At 40.2% G+C, this 19,035-nt stretch overlaps 1 protein-coding gene and 1 long non-coding RNA gene across 4 annotated transcripts in view; one reads left to right on the top strand and one right to left on the bottom strand.

Annotated features, from left to right (window-relative positions):
- PTGES3L (prostaglandin E synthase 3 like) overlaps positions 1 to 19,035 on the top strand; it is a 318,513-nt gene that overhangs the window by 257,171 nt on the left and 42,307 nt on the right. The gene's annotated exons all lie outside the window — the stretch shown is intronic.
- LOC120918248 lies at positions 2,185 to 3,261 on the bottom strand. The gene is made up of 3 exons (XR_005744357.1): positions 2,995 to 3,261; positions 2,565 to 2,757; positions 2,185 to 2,434 (listed from the first exon to the last, which is right to left on the bottom strand). It is a non-coding gene; the product is annotated as an uncharacterized LOC120918248 (long non-coding RNA).

Raw genomic sequence — 19,035 nt, 5'->3', positions numbered from 1 at the left:
TATGGCCCCTTCCAAATGGATGAGTGGCGCTATCGGCAACTTAGTCATTTTCTCGCCTCTCTGCCCCAGGTAGTCAGGTCACCCACACAAGCGTCCCCTTTTGAACGCCTCTGCATGTCCCCGGCGGCTGTCCCTCACGCCATCTCTGAGTTATATGCCTTGATCTATTCCCTGCGGGAGGACGGGAAGCCAAGGTTCATACGGGAATGGGAGAGAGACCTGCAACACAACTTTACTCAGCCTCAGCTGGACCACATGTACCAGCTCACACATTCGAGCACGGTTGACACAAGGATGCAAGAAAATAGCTATAAGGTGCTCACCAGATGGTACAGGGTCCCAACCAGGCTCACTCAGATATACCCTTCCCTATCAGATGCATGCTGGCGGGAGTGTGGCCAACGGGGCACTTTCCTGCATATTTGGTGGGAGTGTCCCAAGCTGCGCCCCTTTTGGCAAGATGTCCATGCCCAGATTAAACTCATTCTGGACGTGGTACTTCCGGACTCCCCATTGGAGTCCCTGCTCCACTTCCCCACCATCCCAGTCAGCCTTTATCGCAAGTCTGCACTGCCCCATCTGCTCAATGCGGCCAGGCGGCTGATTCCAATACATTGGAAGACACCTCAGGTACCGTCCCGCTCCGAGTGGGTGGATATGGTAAACAAAATTATGGAAGCAGAGAAGTGGATGGCGCAGTGCAAAGATAAATATGACAAATTCTACTTGATATGGGCGACCTGGATACACTATACGGGCCCTGAGGAGCTGCCTGGGCTTGGGCCCCCCCAGGGGGTGAACCCCTCTGGTAGGGGGCCCTACGTTGTTGGAGGAGGTGCCGCTGATGACCCTAATGAAACAGTGGACTGATGTAGCCATAGTAGAGATGTTACAGTCTATCTAGTGTCTCTTTGTTGTGGATGCACATGTACCGAAACCCCCCCCCCCCTTTTTTGTTGTTCTTTTTGTTTTGTTATGTATGTGACCCTCTCCTACCCCCCCCTTCTTCTCTCTGCTTTCCCATTGCACGTTAACCCGAAGCTCGGAGGCTTGTTCAGATAATTCTAGCGGGTAGAGGGGCATCCCTCCCCTAGGGGGGTGCTTCAGTGGTGCGGGCGGGGTGATCCATAATGGAATTAGCTTATAATATACCCTGTATATGATGCTCCTTATTCCCCCAGCCGTGCGCCCTGGCATGGGCATGCCCTAGAAGATATGTTTTAGCAGTATGTTCCGCTCGAACGCCCGAGATAAGATCCGTTTTGATGTGCACTGCAATATGATGGTTGTACTTCTTGTACTTCAATTATCAGGCCATGTTGGCCATCCGTCTGTATGTTTGTTTTTCCTGTGAAAAAAAAAACCTTTTTGAAAATAAAGATTATATAAAAAAAAAGAGGGATCCTTGTTATGGTGAAAAAGAAAATGTTTTGAAACGTTATGTTCAGTAAAACCTTTGGAGATATTTCCTATGTGTTCCCCAATTCTAATATTCAGTGCTCTTTTGGTTCTACCAACATACTGTAGCCCACAAGGGCAAATAAGAAGATAAATTACTCCTTTGGTTTCGCAAGTAATAAACTTCTTAATGTTGTAGGTCCTAGATGTCACATATGAACCAAAAGTAGAAGATCTCATGGTTTCAGAATTCTTACACACTTTACATCGCCTACATGGAAAGAAGCCTTTCAAGTTACCAAACATACTAATTTTGGGGGGTATGTCAATAGCACTGGGTGCCAATCTATCCTTCAAAGTGGCAGTTCTCCTATGGATGACATTGGGTCTGGTGGGTAAATGTGCCCCCAGTATCATCTCCTTTGAGAATTTTCCAGTGCTTTTTCATAATTTTGTTAACCCACCAATGTTGTGATGAAAAAGTCGTAACAAATGCCCACTCAAAACTATTATTTGTGTTCCTGGCTTTGGGTTTTAAAAGTGTTTCCCTTTCCATGTTAGTAATTTTGGTGAGATTACTCTCCAGTGTGTCGGCTTTATATCCTTTATCTAGGAAGCGATTTTTGAGGATATCAGCTTGTTCTTTAAAGTCTTCTATTCTGGAACAGTATATTTGAAAAGGTTTTTATGGTTGGTTTCCAACACAGACAGTACTGCACCAGTCCTTGAAATAAAGATTAAGAACAAAAAACTACTGAGTCGGTATAGAAACCGCATCAGTGATATAGGACTCTATGGTGTGTCGTGTCAGGGGTAGGTGAGCCAATGATACCAGGTATAACATTTGTATAGAAAAATATCAAAATTTATTTAAATACATAAAAGAAAACATTTAGAATGCAATGATAAAATCATTGGTTGCCCTGTTACAGACGAGATGCACATGAAAGTTAGATGAGTTAGATGCTAGTCGCCGACATGTTTCGCAAAAGGGAGCGTCTTCTGGGCGCCGCATTCATCTACAATACATTCTCATCTGATTATATGTGATTAATTTGTTTTCTTGTTTCACATATTATGTTTAACGGGCATAGGATGAATGTATTCTTATATTAATACAAAACAGTAAAAAGTAATAATAATAATAATAATAGATGCATGCTCACCAACAATTGTGGAGTAACAAACCAGGTCAGCGAAGACAAATGGGATACAACAAAGGGGGGGAGGAGATAGAAATGGTCACAAGGTGGAAGCTTGTCCGAGCTGCAGCTTAACCCCCTGCGGGAGTCAGAACCGCAGGGTTTATAGTGAAGTCGTTCCCCTGGTGATTTTGGCAGGTAGGTATAGCAAAGAAATCTATAAGAGTAACAATGGTGACAGCTAGTAAAGGTCATATGTCTATGGGTCTACGAAATCATACATAATAATGTATAAATGCATGGCAATAGTTTGCTAGTGTTAAATAGCATACCTATAGGTACTGATCATAGTCACCATATAAATATATATAGAGTTTCTCCCATTAATAATGCATAGCAAAGAAAAGAAAAAGCCGCATCAAAGTAAAAAGTTAGAAAAACAAATCTTACATACCTGCTATTGCACTTAAAACCACCTAGATAATCATAGGGGCAGGTAATAGACACAGATTTCTGGGGAGACCAGTCCCCTAGGGGGCTATGATAGATAGGTCAGTATGTTGAAGGTAGTCCCAGAACCTGTATAATTCATATAGTTATGACTGCTGTCTTAAAAACAGAAATGATAATACTGCATTTAATAAACCTGTATATGTGGGGCTGGTCAGCACAGAAGTGTGGATCCTGGATATATAATGCTCTTGAAAGTGCCGGCTGTCACTTAATCAGCAATGATGTATACTTATAATAACATTTCCCAATTATTAAAGAGGGGGTAGGAGGGAAAAAAAACAAAAAACCACTTGGGCAAATAAGGAAGAGTTTCCTAAACAATAAAATAATATAAAGTAGTATAAATAGCACAGGACAGCAGAGCAAGGCAATTAATCCAGGCTCCAAATCACACTTCAAGAAGTCCAGTGCTCAAGCACCACATAGAGAGGATAAAACAGAAGAAAAGACAGGTCCTGGTTCCTACCTTGGTGAGTGTAAGATTTAGGAGTCCTCCCCTGGATGTCTGTATGTCTCTGTATCCCCGGCATGTTTGAATACTCTCCACACGCTGGTGGTTAAATGACCAGGGCGACCCGGAAGTGAAGGGTCACAATGACCCCTGACATCACTTCCATTGGATCCAGACTGGCCAGCGCATGTGCAGATGGGCCAAAAACGGCTACACTGCACATGCAGTGCGATCTGTATGGATGGGAAAACCCATCCTCAGCAGCAGGATCAACAACTTCACTGCCTGGAAAGCTGACGCTCTGACAGCGCCACCTAGTGGTTCCCCACCCAAATTGCTGGATACACACGTCTGCCGACAAGGAATGAAAGTACACATTTGGTATTCTACATAGAAAATATATAAAGTATAACGTAGTGATATAATACATGGCAGTGTGCATCATCAATGATGATTTGATGATGCACACTGCCATGTATTATATCACTACGTTATACTTTATATATTTTCTATGTATGGATTCATGAAAGACAGAAGTTGTCAGACAAACCTGATTTCCTTTTATGAAGAGGTAAGTAAAACCCTGGACAGAGGAGTGGCTGTGGACGTGATATATTTGGATTTTGCAAAAGCGTTCGATACAGTTCCGCACACACGGCTCATGTGTAAGGTAAGGTCTACAGGATTGGATATATCAGTTTGTAAATGGATAGAAAACTGGCTGAAAGACAGAATTCAGAGAGTCGTGGTTAATGATTCTTCCTCTGAATGGTCCAAGGTTATCAGTGGTGTACCCCAAGGTTCAGTGCTGGGACCCTTACTTTTCAATATATTTATAAATGATATTGGGTCTGAGATCAAAAGTAACATTTCTGTCTTTGCAGATGACACCAAGCTATGCAGTGGAATAACGTCCTTACAGGATGTCTCCAATTTACAAGCCGACCTCAATGCTCTGTCTGATTGGGCGACTAAGTGGCAGATGAGGTTTAATGTAGATAAATGTAAAGTTATGCACTTGGGGGCTAAGAATATGCATGCATCATACATACTAGGGGGAGTACAACTGGGGGGATCTGTAGTGGAGAAGGATCTGGGGGTTTTAGTTGATCATAAGCTCAATAATGGCATGCAATGCCAAGCTGCGGTTTCCAAAGCTAGCAAAGTCCTTTCTTGTATTAAGAGAGGTATGGACTCCAGAGGCAGAGATATAATTTTGCCCCTGTACAAATCATTAGTAAGACCTTATCTGGAATATGCAGTTCAGTTTTGGGCACCAGTTCTCAAAAAGGATATAGGAGAACTGGAGAAAGTGCAGAGAAGAGCAACCAAACTGATAAGAGGCATGGAGGAGCTCAGCTATGAGGAAAGATTAGAGGAACTACATTTATTCACTCTTGAGAAGAGGAGAATAAGGGGGGATATGATCAACATGTACAAATATATAAGAGGTCCATACAGTGAACTTGGTGTTGAGTTATTCACTTTACGGTCATCACTGAGGACAAGGGGGCACTCTTTACGTCTAGAGGAAAAGAGATTTCACCTCCAAATACGGAAAGGTTTTTTCACAGTAAGAGCTGTGAAAATGTGGAACAGACTCCCTCCAGAGGTGGTTCTGGCCAGCTCAGTAGATTGCTTTAAGAAAGGTCTGTATTCTTTCCTAAATGTACAGAATATAACTGAGTACTAAGATTTGTAGGTATAGTTGATCCAGGGTAAATCCGATTGCCTCTCGGGGGATCAGGAAGGAATTTTTTCCCCTGCTGTAGCAAATTGGATCATGCTCCGCTGGGGTTTTTTGCCTTCCTCTGGATCAACTGTGGGTATGGAGTTGGGTGTATAGGATTTTACTGTGTTTTTTATTTTGTTTTTTTGTTTTTTGTGGTTGAACTGGATGGACTTGTGTCTTTTTTCAACCTGACTAACTATGTAACTATGTAACACTCACCAATGTAGGAACCAGGACCTGTCTTTTCTTCTGTTTTATCCTCTCTATGTGGTGCTTGAGCACTGGACTTCTTGAAGTGTGATTTGGAGCCTGGATTAATTGCCTTGCTCTGCTGTCCTGTGCTATTTATACTACTTTATATTATTTTATTGTTTAGGAAATTCTTCCTTATTTGGCCAAGCGGTTTTTTGTTTTTTTTCCCTCCTACCCCCTCTTTAATAATTGGGAAATGTTATTATAAGTATACATCATTGCTGATTAAGTGACAGCCGGCACTTTCAAGAGCATTATATATCCAGGATCCACACTTCTGTGCTGACCAGCCCCACATATACAGGTTTATTAAATGCAGTATTATCATTTCTGTTTTTAAGACAGCAGTCATAACTATATGAATTATACAGGTTCTGGGACTACCTTCAACATACTGACCTATCTATCATAGCCCCCTAGGGGACTGGTCTCCCCAGAAATCTGTGTCCATTACCTGCCCCTATGATTATCTAGGTGGTTTTAAGTGCAATAGCAGGTATGTAAGATTTGTTTTTCTAACTTTTTACTTTGATGCGGCTTTTTCTTTTCTTTGCTATGCATTATTAATGGGAGAAACTCTATATATATTTATATGGTGACTATGATCAGTACCTATAGGTATGCTATTTAACACTAGCAAACTATTGCCATGCATTTATACATTAATATGTATGATTTCGTAGACCCATATACATATGACCTTTACTAGCTGTCACCATTGTTACTCTTATAGATTTCTTTGCTATACCTACCTGCCAAAATCACCAGGGGAACGACTTCACTATAAACCCTGCGGTTCTGACTACCGCAGGGGGTTAAGCTGCAGCTCGGACAAGCTTCCACCTTGTGACCATTTCTATCTCCCCCCCCCCCTTTGTTGTATCCCATTTGTCTTCGCTGACCTGGTTTGTTACTCCACAATTGTTGGTGAGCATGCATCTATTATTATTATTATTATTACTTTTTACTGTTTTGTATTAATATAAGAATACATTTATCCTATGCCCGTTAAACATTATATGTGATTAATTTATTTTCTTGTTTCACATATTATCAGATGAGAATGTATTGTAGATGAATGCGGCGCCCAGAAGACGCTCCCTTTTGCGAAACATGTCGGCGACTAGCATCTAACTCATCTAACTTTCATGTGCATCTCGTCTGTAACAGGGCAACCAATGATTTTATCATTGCATTCTAAATGTTTTCTTTTATGTATTTAAATAAATTTTGATATTTTTCTATACAAATGTTATACCTGGTATCATTGGCTCACCTACCCCTGACACGACACACCATAGAGTCCTATATCACTGATGCGGTTTCTATACCGACTCGGTTGTTTTTTGTTCTTAATCTATTCTGGAACAGTTTCTTCTTATCCTCTGGAACTGTCCTTTAGGAATTGCTTCCAACCATCTAGGATGGTGACAACTTCCTGTGAAGGGTATGTGAATAAAAATGTAGCGCCAAATATGAAAAGGACCCTTAAAAAAGGGTCCCTGAATACCACAAAGAAAAAGAAAAACCCAGTGTGGGGTGGTCTTTCATCAATTTTGAAAGACTGTATATAGTGTATGACCATGTGAGGTGAGTATATACTATAATTGGTAAAAAATGTTGCCAAGTGTTTAGTATGAATACCCGATCAAAATTGTAGTCCAATGTTCTGGGACTGAAAGACCTTCCTATAGAGAGGCTTCTAATATAAATGACCCAAAAGGGTGCACACTAGTGAAGAACTTATGTGGTGAGTGAATACATCAGCTGTTAACAAACAAGCTGTAGGTGAATAAAGGAAAGAAATCCCTATTCGCCAAAAAAATATATTGTATTGGCAAGTACAGTCCTGAACTAGCATAGCATTCCTGCAACCTGCTAAACAATACAAAGTGTTGCAAATCCTTAACCCAAAATAAAAATAATGGTTTTGAATCAAACAATATTAATGAACATAATTCTGCAGAATAAGTCCTGTGTTGACCAATCAAAAATGCCTGTAAAACTGGCACACACACACCAAGTCCTTATAAGTGATGTGAAGTAGGTGAGTATAAAACTTCTTCCAGTTATGAAATGGAGCAGATATCTTCAACCAGACAACTTTTCAAAGGTAACCTCGATAAATAAAAATGAGTGGGTACTCTTACCAGAGCAGTTGGACCCTCTACTCACCGTACGGTGGGAGGGTCATCAGGGCTTGTACAGACCGATTGTCTGGGTCCTGAAGTTGTCACTTGTATGTTCAAAGATGACTTGGTTGTCCAAAGATAATATGCCAGACCTCTCACTGTCAGCAATGGCTCAAAACATATGCGGAAGAAGAAAAAATATAGAGGTGCTCCTCATGGTGTAAAACTATTATATTTAATAGTATAAAAATATCAAATTCACATGCGTGAAGGAAAATACAAAATAAAATCATAAAAAGGCTGACACAGCCACACGTGATGAAAAAACCAGCACAGCAGAAAAATCAATCACAAAAAATGCAAAAAACAGTATAGCAGCAAAACTCCCACCTTGGGATAGGTGTGAGGAGTAATTCAAAAGTTTGGAATGCAGCGGAGGTGCGTTTGGAACGGTCACCCTACCGGTTTCGTCACTAAACGGACTTCAACTGGGGTATCTAACCTACCCACGCTGCTCCCCTGCATTATGTACCTGAGATCCGGATCCGTGAGTGTCCACACGTATTCCGCCATAACGCTGTGGCGTGCGTTCCAAAGAAATCAGCCTAATGGCTGAGTAGCGTTTCAAAGACCGGAAATGTGTGGGCAGGCTTAACTGTGATGGGCTGGTAAAACTACGTCATATCACCTCTCCACCATGTCTCATAGGGAGAGAAGTGGAGCCCAGTCAGCCAATCCGAGTCCATCAAAGGATGTAGCAACGTGCGATGACGTCACCGCGTTGGCGTTGCATCCCACGGTGCGTTCCAAGGCAAGGTAGTTTGTATGCAGGCAGTCAAGTCACTTCCCCTATCTTCCATCTCTCAGGAAGAGATGGAGCTAGCTGGCCAACAAGAGTCTTTCAATAGCTGTGACACCGCGTCATGACGTCAGCGCGTTAGCGTTGCGTCCCACGGTGCGTTCCAAGGGCAAATGTCATTGCATCAATAGTGACCCATTGTTGTTACATGACAGTCCTGGGACCAGCTGTATCATGCAAGACTCCAAATGTGACGCTCGCTCCAATGGGATGATAGATCACTCTTGATTGTCAGCACCTATATCAAAAACGCAATATAAATTTATAAAAATCTATATATATAAAAATGTAGTTGGCTCTCACGGATCCAGGATGTAGTAAACAGAAAGACATCAAATAGACATGCATAATTTATGGAGTTAAAGGTAACCTCATACTGTTTATAAACATAGAATAACAAAAGATAAAAAAGTTAATTTAAAATTACACATTGGTGCAGAATGTGCACCCCAAATGAGTGTAACCAAAAAAACTCCATATCAACAAAAAATCTAGTTAAGATTGGTTGATGAACGCATTTACGTCCCACTCGACGTTGAGGCCGAATGGTGCGTAACTTTTGAGCGTGTAGATCCAGAAGACCTCTAATTTCGAAACTCCTCTGGTGCTTGGCTCCCCTCTCCAGTGTGGAATGAACTTGTCTATAATCAAGAAAGTAGTGCCTTCCAACCTCTTATTATGTGCTTGTAAATAGTGTCTGGGCACTGTATGTTTATCACATCCTTTCTTGATCTTCGCAACATGTTCACCTACCCTTGTGGAAAAGCTCCGAATGGTACGACCAACGTACTGTTTTCCACAAGGGCAGGTGATCAAATACACTATATGTGTAGAAGCACAGGTAAAAAATTGCCTCATGGGGTATTCAATCTTGGTGATACTAGACTGGAAGGAAATAGTCTTCCTTCTCCCGTGTGTGTTGTTGACGCACACCTTGCACTTCTTGCATGGGTGGAAGCCCTTAGATAGCGGAAAAAAGGAGGGTCTAACAGGGGGGTCAATGACATTGGGGGCAACCTGATTTTTAACAGAAGTGGCTCCCCTATATATCACCGTAGCGTTATTGGGCAACGTGGGTCCAAGGATTTGGTCTTCTTTCAAAATTCCCCAATGTTTGAAAATAATATCTTTAATCTGTTTATGCTGACTCGAGAAAGTGGTAAAGAATGCATTACTGAATTTCGGATCTTGAACTGCTTTAGTTTTCTCTATTGTAAGTGTTGCATGATCGACTCTTCCAATCCTTTCTATTTCTTCTTCAATTTGTTCTTTTAAGTACCCCTTGTCTAAAAACCTCTGCTGACAACTTCCTACTGGTATATAACCATTCCTGTCAGTGGTTTTAAAGAAGGTTTTGGTAACCAGCCTCCCTTCCTCTTTTGAAATAACCAAATCTAGGTAATTCACAGAGACAATATTTTCTTCATAGGTAAAGCTAATTCCCCATTGGTTATTATTAACCATGTTCATAAACGTTTGCAAGGACTCTGTGTTCCCTTTCCAGAAGAAGAAGTGGTCATCAATATATCTTCTCCAAAAAAGTAATTGGGGACATCTCCACGAAAAAATGTGATCATTTTCCCATAATACCATGAAAAGATTGGCGAGGCTGGGGGCAAATTTAGCCCCCATCGCCACGCCTGTCTTTTGTAGGAAAAACTTTCCATCATAGAAAAAATAATTGTGTTCCATGGCAAATTTTAACAGTTTCAAAACAAATTCCATTAGCGGCTTGTTCAGCGATTCCTCCTTATTCAGAAAAAATCTTGCTGCTTGGAAGCCCAACTCATGAGGTATATTAGTATAAAGCGAGGTAACATCCGCCGTCACCAATAGGACATCTTCTTCAACATCCAAGCAGGATAGATCATTGATCAGCTGCATGGAATCTCTTAAAAAAAGCAGGTGTTTTAATAACTGCTGGCTGTAAGAAGAAGTCTACATATTTCCCAACTCTCGATGTGAGGGACTCAATGCCACTAACAATTGGCCTGCCAGGTGGTTGGGTCAGGCTTTTGTGAATTTTTGGGAGATAGTAAATAATTGGCATTTTAGGTGCCAAGGGAATTAAAAATTCCTTTTCCTTTTGGTTTACAATACCTCTTCTGAAGCCATCTTTTACCAAAGCATCCAGTTGTTTAGTATATCCTCTTATGGGGTCTGTATTGAGAATAGTATAGGTGTCCTTATCGGCCAAGAGACGGTTCATTTCCTTCTCATAATCTTGTTTCTTAAGGAGTACGATGCCCCCCCCTTATCCGCGGGGCGAATAACCAATTCTTTCTTTTGGCATAGCGTCTCTATCCCTTCTTGTATATCCTTCTGATATTCATTCTTAAAATGGGCCTTCCTCAAATCCTGAAGGACCAAATCTTTAAAAAAAGTAATGCTGGGTGCCGGTTTCCCAGGATTAAAAAGAGATGCATTCCTCAATCCTGTCCCCTTTAGCTTCTTAGGATTGGTATCATTAGTCTTATTGAGGGTAGCTGAATTCCTTATTATCGGATCTGAGAGGAAATACCGCTTGATGGTAAGTTTCCTCATATATTTTTGAAGATCAATAAAAACTTGAAATGTATTCAAATTCTGCTTGGGCGCAAATTTCAGACCCTTGCTAAGAATAGTCTGTTCATTTTCTGACAGATCTATTCCGCTCAGATTAAGTATCCCTTCATTCTTTACTTCTTTCTTCTTTTGGGTGTTCCACTTCCCTCCCCTGCATCCTCTCTTAATCTTCCTTTTTTGCTCTCTCCTTTTCTTAAAAAACTCTCCACTTTATTTCTAAGGGGAGCTGGGTGTGATGGTTCTTCACGGGATCTTGATGGTTTGTCTCTTAAAGATCCATAGACATCCCTTGCATGGTCTCCCTCATATTCACTTTCATATCCATGGAGAGAACTATATCGATTGTCTACTCTCACGTCATATTTCCATGGGACTTTAGGAGAGTTAGGGGGTCCCCTATATTGATCATTCCACGGGGGTCTTCTTTGATTTGGATCCTCATATCCTCCTGCATATTCCATTTGAGAAGACCTTCCGGGAGGGTATATGTATTGACCCCCATAATTTCCTAATGTATGGGGAGATCTCATATCTGTATAATGGTTATACGGTTGATCCCTATTTTGAACATGGTTATTTGCTACTGGGTATTGGTATTGGTTCCTAGGTGGATAATTATTAGGAGGAGCATTAGTTGCCTTCTTCTTGAGGGCTGGGGATCTATTCCCCCCCTTCCTCCTTTTGTTGCTCCAACATCCCGATAGACTGGGATAGGTAAACCTCTCTCCTCTGCTTTCTCCCTAGGAGGTATGGATTGCTGGTTATTCCCACTTGCTTCCATATTCTCAGCATCAGTAGTGCTTGAATTATTGCCATTAGTTTCTTTAAAAAGCTCTTGCCATTTAAAGACATTATTGGTTCTGTAATCTTCTACATCCCTTAAGTATTTCTTTCTCTTTTTTATGCGCTGCTCTTCCTCCTCTTCTACCATAATTTTCCCTGAGTTCTTTAGTATAAACTTGATATAAACCTTCCTTGTTAAAGGGTAAAAGTTTTTCTTTAATCTCGTTTATTTCTTGCTGTAATTTAGAGCTTTATACTAATATACCTCATGAGTTGGGCTTCCAAGCAGCAAGATTTTTTCTGAATAAGGAGGAATCGCTGAACAAGCCGCTAATGGAATTTGTTTTGAAACTGTTAAAATTTGCCATGGAACACAATTATTTTTTCTATGATGGAAAGTTTTTCCTACAAAAGACAGGCGTGGCGATGGGGGCTAAATTTGCCCCCAGCCTCGCCAATATTTTCATGGCATTATGGGAAAATGATCAAATTTTTTCGTGGAGATGTCCCCAATTACTTTTTTGGAGAAGATATATTGATGACGCCTTCTTCCTCTGGAAAGGGAACACCGAGTCCTTGCAAACGTTTATGAACATGGTTAATAATAACCAATGGGGAATTGGCTTTACCTATGAAGCAAATATTGTCTCTGTGAATTTCCTAGATTTGGTTATTTCAAAAGAGGAAGGGAGGCTGGTTACCAAAACCTTCTTTAAAACCACTGACAGGAATGGTTATATACCAGTAGGAAGTTGTCACCATCCTAGATGGTTGGAAGCAATTCCTAAAGGACAGTTCCAGAGGATAAGAAGAAACTGTTCCAGAATAGAAGACTTTAAAGAACAAGCTGATATCCTCAAAAATCGTTTCCTAGATAAAGGATATAAAGCCGACACACTGGAGAGTAATCTCACCAAAATTACTAACATGGAAAGGGAAACACTTTTAAAACCCAAAGCCAGAAACACAAATAATAGTTTTGAGTGGGCATTTGTTACGACTTTTTCATCACAACATTGGTGGGTTAACAAAATTATGAAAAAGCACTGGAAAATTCTCAAAGGAGATGAGATACTGGGGGCACATTTACCCACCAGACCCAATGTCATCCTATAGGAGAACTGCCACTTTGAAGGATAGATTGGCACCCAGACATACCCCCCAAAATTAGTATGTTTGGTAACTTGAAAGGCTTCTTTCCATGTAGGCGATGTAAAGTGTGTAAGAATTCTGAAACCATGAGATCTTCTACTTTTAGTTCATATGTGACATCTAGGACCTACAAAATTAAGGAGTTTATTACTTGCGAAACTAAAGGAGTAATTTATCTTCTTATTTGCCCTTGCGGGCTGCAGTATGTTGGTAGAACCAAAAGAGCACTGAATATTAGAATTGGGGAACACATAGGAAATATCTCCAAAGGTTTTACTGAACATAGCGTTTCAAAACCTTTTCTTTTTCACCATAACAAGGTGAAAGTACTGGCCATTGAGAAATATACTCCACAATGGAGGGGAGATGACTTGGTGAGACATATATCTCGACATGAAACTCGATGGATATATGACCTCCAATGATATCGACCCTTCGGTTTAAACGTGGAGTGGGATGTCAGCTGTTATATAGATAACAGTTGATATGTCCGACCTTCGCCTTCTGGAATCTTTTTAAAATATAAATTTTTTTAACCGCTATTTTTTAAAATATTTAATTAAAAATATTTTTTTAATAATATTTTCGCTAAATTGTAATATTAATACCGGCCGATAATTAATTTGTTGCTGTCCTTATCTAAGCAGAGACTAGCTAGATTATTAATCAATTAATAATTTTATGTTTTTTCATATACATATATTTTATTTAAAATGTATCTATTGAAACTATTCTGTCTTTGCTGTGTTTGTGTGTGTGTGTATGTATATGTGTATATATATATATATATATATATATATATATAATCTGTATTGGTAAAGAACATGGTATTTTTTACTTTTTTTCTGTAATCTGAAGTTGTCTTACTTTGGTGACCCCGGGGGTGGGACTGAAAAATCTCACTTCCGGTGTCACGTCCATCCAGGAAGTATTTAAGTGTGATGTGGTGGTGTGGGAAGCCAGACTCCTTTCCCAGTTGAAGCCAGTTATGGAGAAACATGTCGGGTGGAGCTATTCTTAAAACGCCATCACACTCATATATTCCAGCTCTTTGGTTCGTTCCTTGGCTGTATATTTTATTTACAATATATATTTTTTTATGCTGTTTTTTTCTTTTCTATCCTGAGTTTTTTATGATGAAGTGACTTGCTGTGAGAATTTTAAAGGTGGATTAGTGCCTGCTGTGAAGTTTTTAAAGTGTTTTTTTAATAAATTCTTTGGATATACTACACTATGAGGATCTATTTTTTCTCCCTCCATTTCCACTGAGTCTATGTGTTCAGAATTTATTATCCCGCATCTTCCAAGCTGAAAACTGAAATCTGACTACCATTCTTGTGTCATACGGCCTGGAAAGACAGCTGAAGCCTTTTCTCTTCCTTCTTGCAAGATAGAAGCACTCCTCCCCAAGATAGTTGATTATACACCTGGGGCCGGCAGGCTAATGCACAAGCTCATCTGACCTCCTTTAAACCGGGGTCCAACGATTGGGTAAGAGTCAGTATTTATATTTCTTCAGCTGAATATAAAGATTCAAGTTTCTTCAAGATTTTGGGTTAAAGTCTGCAGCGATTAATGAACTATTGCTTGGAAGTATCTGGTGGTCAGGATTTTCTTTGATATATTTTTTTGAGGACTTTGATCACTCAATTACCCCTTCTTTTTTTATTCATTTTGGGTTTATGTATATCTTTTTTGTTCACCTGGTACTGGGTGTATCAACACAACCCTTTTTTATCACTTTATGGTTTTGATATAACATTATTTCACTTCCTTGTGATTGCACATTTAAATGTTTGGAGTTGCGCGCTTATTTCTTTTTTGTATGTATGTCTTTGAAGTTTAAGTATTTGAGCTTTTGAATAGGCAGCAGCACTCCCCTATTTAAATTCATTTTTCACACATTTTTTTATTCCTTCCTCTATTTAGAGGTCATATATCAATTTTTCCTCACTTGTAAGTGGGTTTAGCGCAGAGTTTCCCCCCCCTTTTTTTTAGCCTTAACTTAATATTTGGTTGGACACCCTTTGAAAAAAAATAACTGAAATCCGTCGCTTCCTATAACTATCAATAAGCTTCTTACACCTCTCACGCGGAATCTTGGACCACTCTTCCTTTGCAAACTGCTCCAGGTCTCTCTTATTGGAAGGGTGCCTTTTCCCAACAGAAATTTTAAGATCTCTCCACAGTTGTTCAATGGGATTTAGATCTGGACTCATTGCTGACCACTTTAGAACTCTCCAGCGCTTTTGTTGCCATCCATTTCTGGGTGCTTTTTGTATGTTTGGGGTAATTATCCTGCTGGAAGACCCAAAAGCTCGGACGCAAACCCAGCTTTGACACTGGGCTCTACAGTGTGACCCAAAATTCTTTGATAATCCTCAAATTTCATGATGCCTTGCACACATTCAAGGCACCCAGTGCCAGAGGCAGCAAAACAACCCGAAAACATCATTGAACCTCCACCATATTTCACTGTAGGTATTGTGTTTGTTTTGCTTTGTGAGCCTCATTCCCTTTTTCGGTAAACAGTAGAATGATGTGCTTTACCAAAAAGCTCTATTTTGGTCTCATCTGTCCACAAGACGTTTTTCCCAGAAGGATTTTGGCTTACTCAAGTACATTTTGGCAAACTGTAGTCTTGTTTTTTATGTCTGTGTCAGTAGTGGGGTCCTCCTGGGTCTCCTGCCATAGCGCTTAATTTCATTTAAATGTCGATGGATAGTTTGCGCTGACACTGATGCTCCCTGAGCCTGCAGGACAGCTTGAATTTCTTTGGAACTTGTTTGGGGCTGCTTATCCACCATCTGGACTATCCTGCGTTGCAACCTTTCATCAATTTTTCTCTTCCATCCACACCCAGAGAGATAAGCTTCAGTGCCATGGGTTGCAAACTTCTTGATAATGTTGCGCACTGTGGACAAAGGCAAATCTAGATCTCTGGAGATGGACTTTATTATTTTTCCACAATTTTGGTTCTCAAGTCCTCAGACAGTTCTCTTCTCCTCTTTCTGCTGTCCATGCTTAGTGTGGCACACACAATGCAAAGACTAAGCAAATTTCTCTCCTTTTTTATCTGCTTTCAGGTGTGATTTTTATATTGCCCACACCTGTTTCTTGCCCCAGGTGAGTTTAAAGGAGCATCACATGCTTGAAACAATCCTATTTATCCACAATTTTGAAAGGGGTACCAAGAATTTTGACCAGCCCATTTTTGGAGTTTTGTGTGACATTATGTCAAATTTTTTTTCCTCCTTTTTTTTGTTTCGTTCCAATACACACAAAGGGAATAAACATGTGTATAGCAAAACATGTGTTACTGCAATACTTTTCTGTGAGAAATGCTTGATTTTCTGGAAAAATTTCTGGGGTGCCAACAATTTCGACCATGACTGTATATGTTCTAGCTATCGTCCTATTGCATTAGTAAATGCAGATGTAAAATTATATGCAAAAATTTTGGCAGCAAGGCTAAAGAATTTGATGCCAGATTTAATAAATGCGGATCAAGCAGGCTTTGTCCCAGGTAGGGAGGATAGGGACAATAGCATAAGAACAATGCTATTAATGTGTAGGACACAGAAGAATAAGCCCCCAGTCCTACTCATGTCAATTGATGGTGAGAAAGCATTCGACAGAGTAGACTGGGGGTTTATGATGGAGACAATACGTAGCATAGGGACAGGCCCAAAATGTATGAGATGGTTAGAAAATGTATACAAACACCCAACGGCCAGTTTGAAGGTGAATGAAAGTGTGTCGTCCGTTTTGAGATGTTCAACGGAATAAGACAAGGGTGCCCGCTCTCGCTACTCCTGTATGTAATTGCATTAGAGCCATTGTTGAAAAAATAAGAAAAAATGTTGATATAGGAGGGGTGAGAGTGGGCGAAGAAGAGCATAAGGTTGCTGCCCACGCGGACGACATGCTTCTATACATTACCAAGCCAAGGTTGTCGATACCAAACGTGATAAAAGAAATAAAAGACTAAGGTGAGCTTACGAACTTTAAGATAAATCCTACAAAAACAGTAATATTACATTTAGGAATAGAGAAGAAAGAGGCTATAGCGTTACTACAAGAATTTTCGTTTTCCTGGGAGACACAAGCACTGACTTATTTGGGAATTAAATTAACCCCTACTCTGGAAAAAATATATGGTGCCAACTATATTCCATTATTGAATGAAGTGAAAATAGATATAAAAAACGGAGACCTATCTCTTGGATAGGAAGGATAAATTTATTAAAAATAGATTTTACCCCAAATTTTATATAAATTCCAAATGCTCCCGATAGATATACCTCAATGTTTTTTTAAGTTATGAAAACAATTATTTTGGCAGAATAGAAAAGCCAGAGTAAGTAATGTGCTCCTGTCTAGCAGGGATGAGCTTCGAGTTCGAGTCGAACTCATGTTCGACTCGTAAATTGCCTGTTCGCCTATTCGGCGAACAACGAACAATTAGGGGTGTTCGCAGCAAATTCGAAAAGCCACGGAACACCCTGTTAAAGTCTATGGGAGAAATCTAAAGTGCTAATTTTAAAGGCCAATATTCAATTTATTGTCCTAAAAAGTGTTTGGGGACCTGGGTCCTGTCCCAGGGGACATGTATCAATGCAAAAAAAAGTTTTAAAAACAGCCGTTTTTTCGGGAGCAGTGAATTTAATAATGCTAAAAGTGAAACAATAAGAGTGAAATATTACTTTAAATTTCGTACCTAGGGGGGGGGTGTAAAGTTAGCATGTGAAATATCGCATGTTTCCGGTACATAGAACTGTCCCTGCACAAAGTGTCATTTCTGAAAGGGAAAAAAAGTCTTTTAAAACCGGACTTGCGGCTATAATGAATTGTCGGCTCTAGCAATTCAGAGAGAATTCATTCATAAAAAAAAAAAAAAATAGCAAGGGGGTCGCCCCAAATTCCATTACCAGGCCCTTCAGGTCTGGAATGGATATTAAGGGAAACCCCGCCAGGATCTGGGGGTCCCCATTGTTAAAGGGGTCTTCCAGATTCTGATAAGCCCCCCACCCGCAGACCCCCACAACCACCGGGCAAGGGTTGTGGGGATGAGGCCCTTGTCCCCAGGGCCGCCATCAGGGGGGTACAGGCAGTACACCTGTAGGGGCTCGGATGGCAACCCCCCTAAAAAAAAAAAAAAAAAAAAAAAATTATTACATTTTTTTATGTTTTTTTATTTCTATATATATATAATAATTTTATTCATATTATTGGATGGCAACCCCCCTTTTTTCTTTTTTATAAATGTTTATTTTCATATATATATATATATATATATATATATATATATATATATATATATATATATATATATATATATATATTATATATATATATATAAAAAAAATTTTTTTTTTATTAAAGGGTCCAGAGGTCCCCAGGGCCCCAGATGGCAACCCCCCTTTTAAAAAAAAAAAATATATATATATATATTTTTTTATATATATATATTTTTATTTATTTATTTTTATTAAAGGGTCCAGAGGTCCCCAGGGCCCCGGATGGCTACCCCCCCGCTTCTCAATTTCAGGCGGCAGCACCCCCCCCGGTTCTCTGCTCCAGGAGGGCCCATGCCTGAAGCTGTGTAATTCCTGATGGCGGCCCTGCTTGTCCCCATCAATATGGGGACATCCTCCCCATGTTGAGGGCATGTGGCCTGGTACGGTTCAGGAGAGGGGGGGGCTGCACTCTGTCCCCCCCTCTTTTCTGCGGCCGGCCAGGTTAACGTGCTCAGATAAGGGGTCTGGTGTGAATTTTTGGGGGAACTCCACGCCATTTTTTTTTAAATTTGGGTGGAGTTCCCCTTAAAATCCACACCAGACCTGAAGGGTCTGGAATGGATATTTCGGGGAAACCCCACGTAATTTTTTTTTAAATTGACGGCGGGGTTCCCCCTAATATCCATTCCAGACTTTCCATTCCAGACTTTTTTTTTTTATGAATGAATTCTCTCTGAATTGCCAGACCCGACAATTCATTATAGCCGCAAGTCCGGTTTTAAAAGACTTTTTTTCCTTTCAGAAATGACACTATGT

The sequence above is a fragment of the Rana temporaria genome, chromosome 12 (assembly GCF_905171775.1).
Source record: "Rana temporaria chromosome 12, aRanTem1.1, whole genome shotgun sequence".
Classification (NCBI taxonomy): domain Eukaryota; kingdom Metazoa; phylum Chordata; class Amphibia; order Anura; family Ranidae; genus Rana; species Rana temporaria.
The sequence above is the reverse complement of the archived record's forward strand: the minus strand, read 5'-3'. Positions and strand labels throughout refer to the sequence as shown.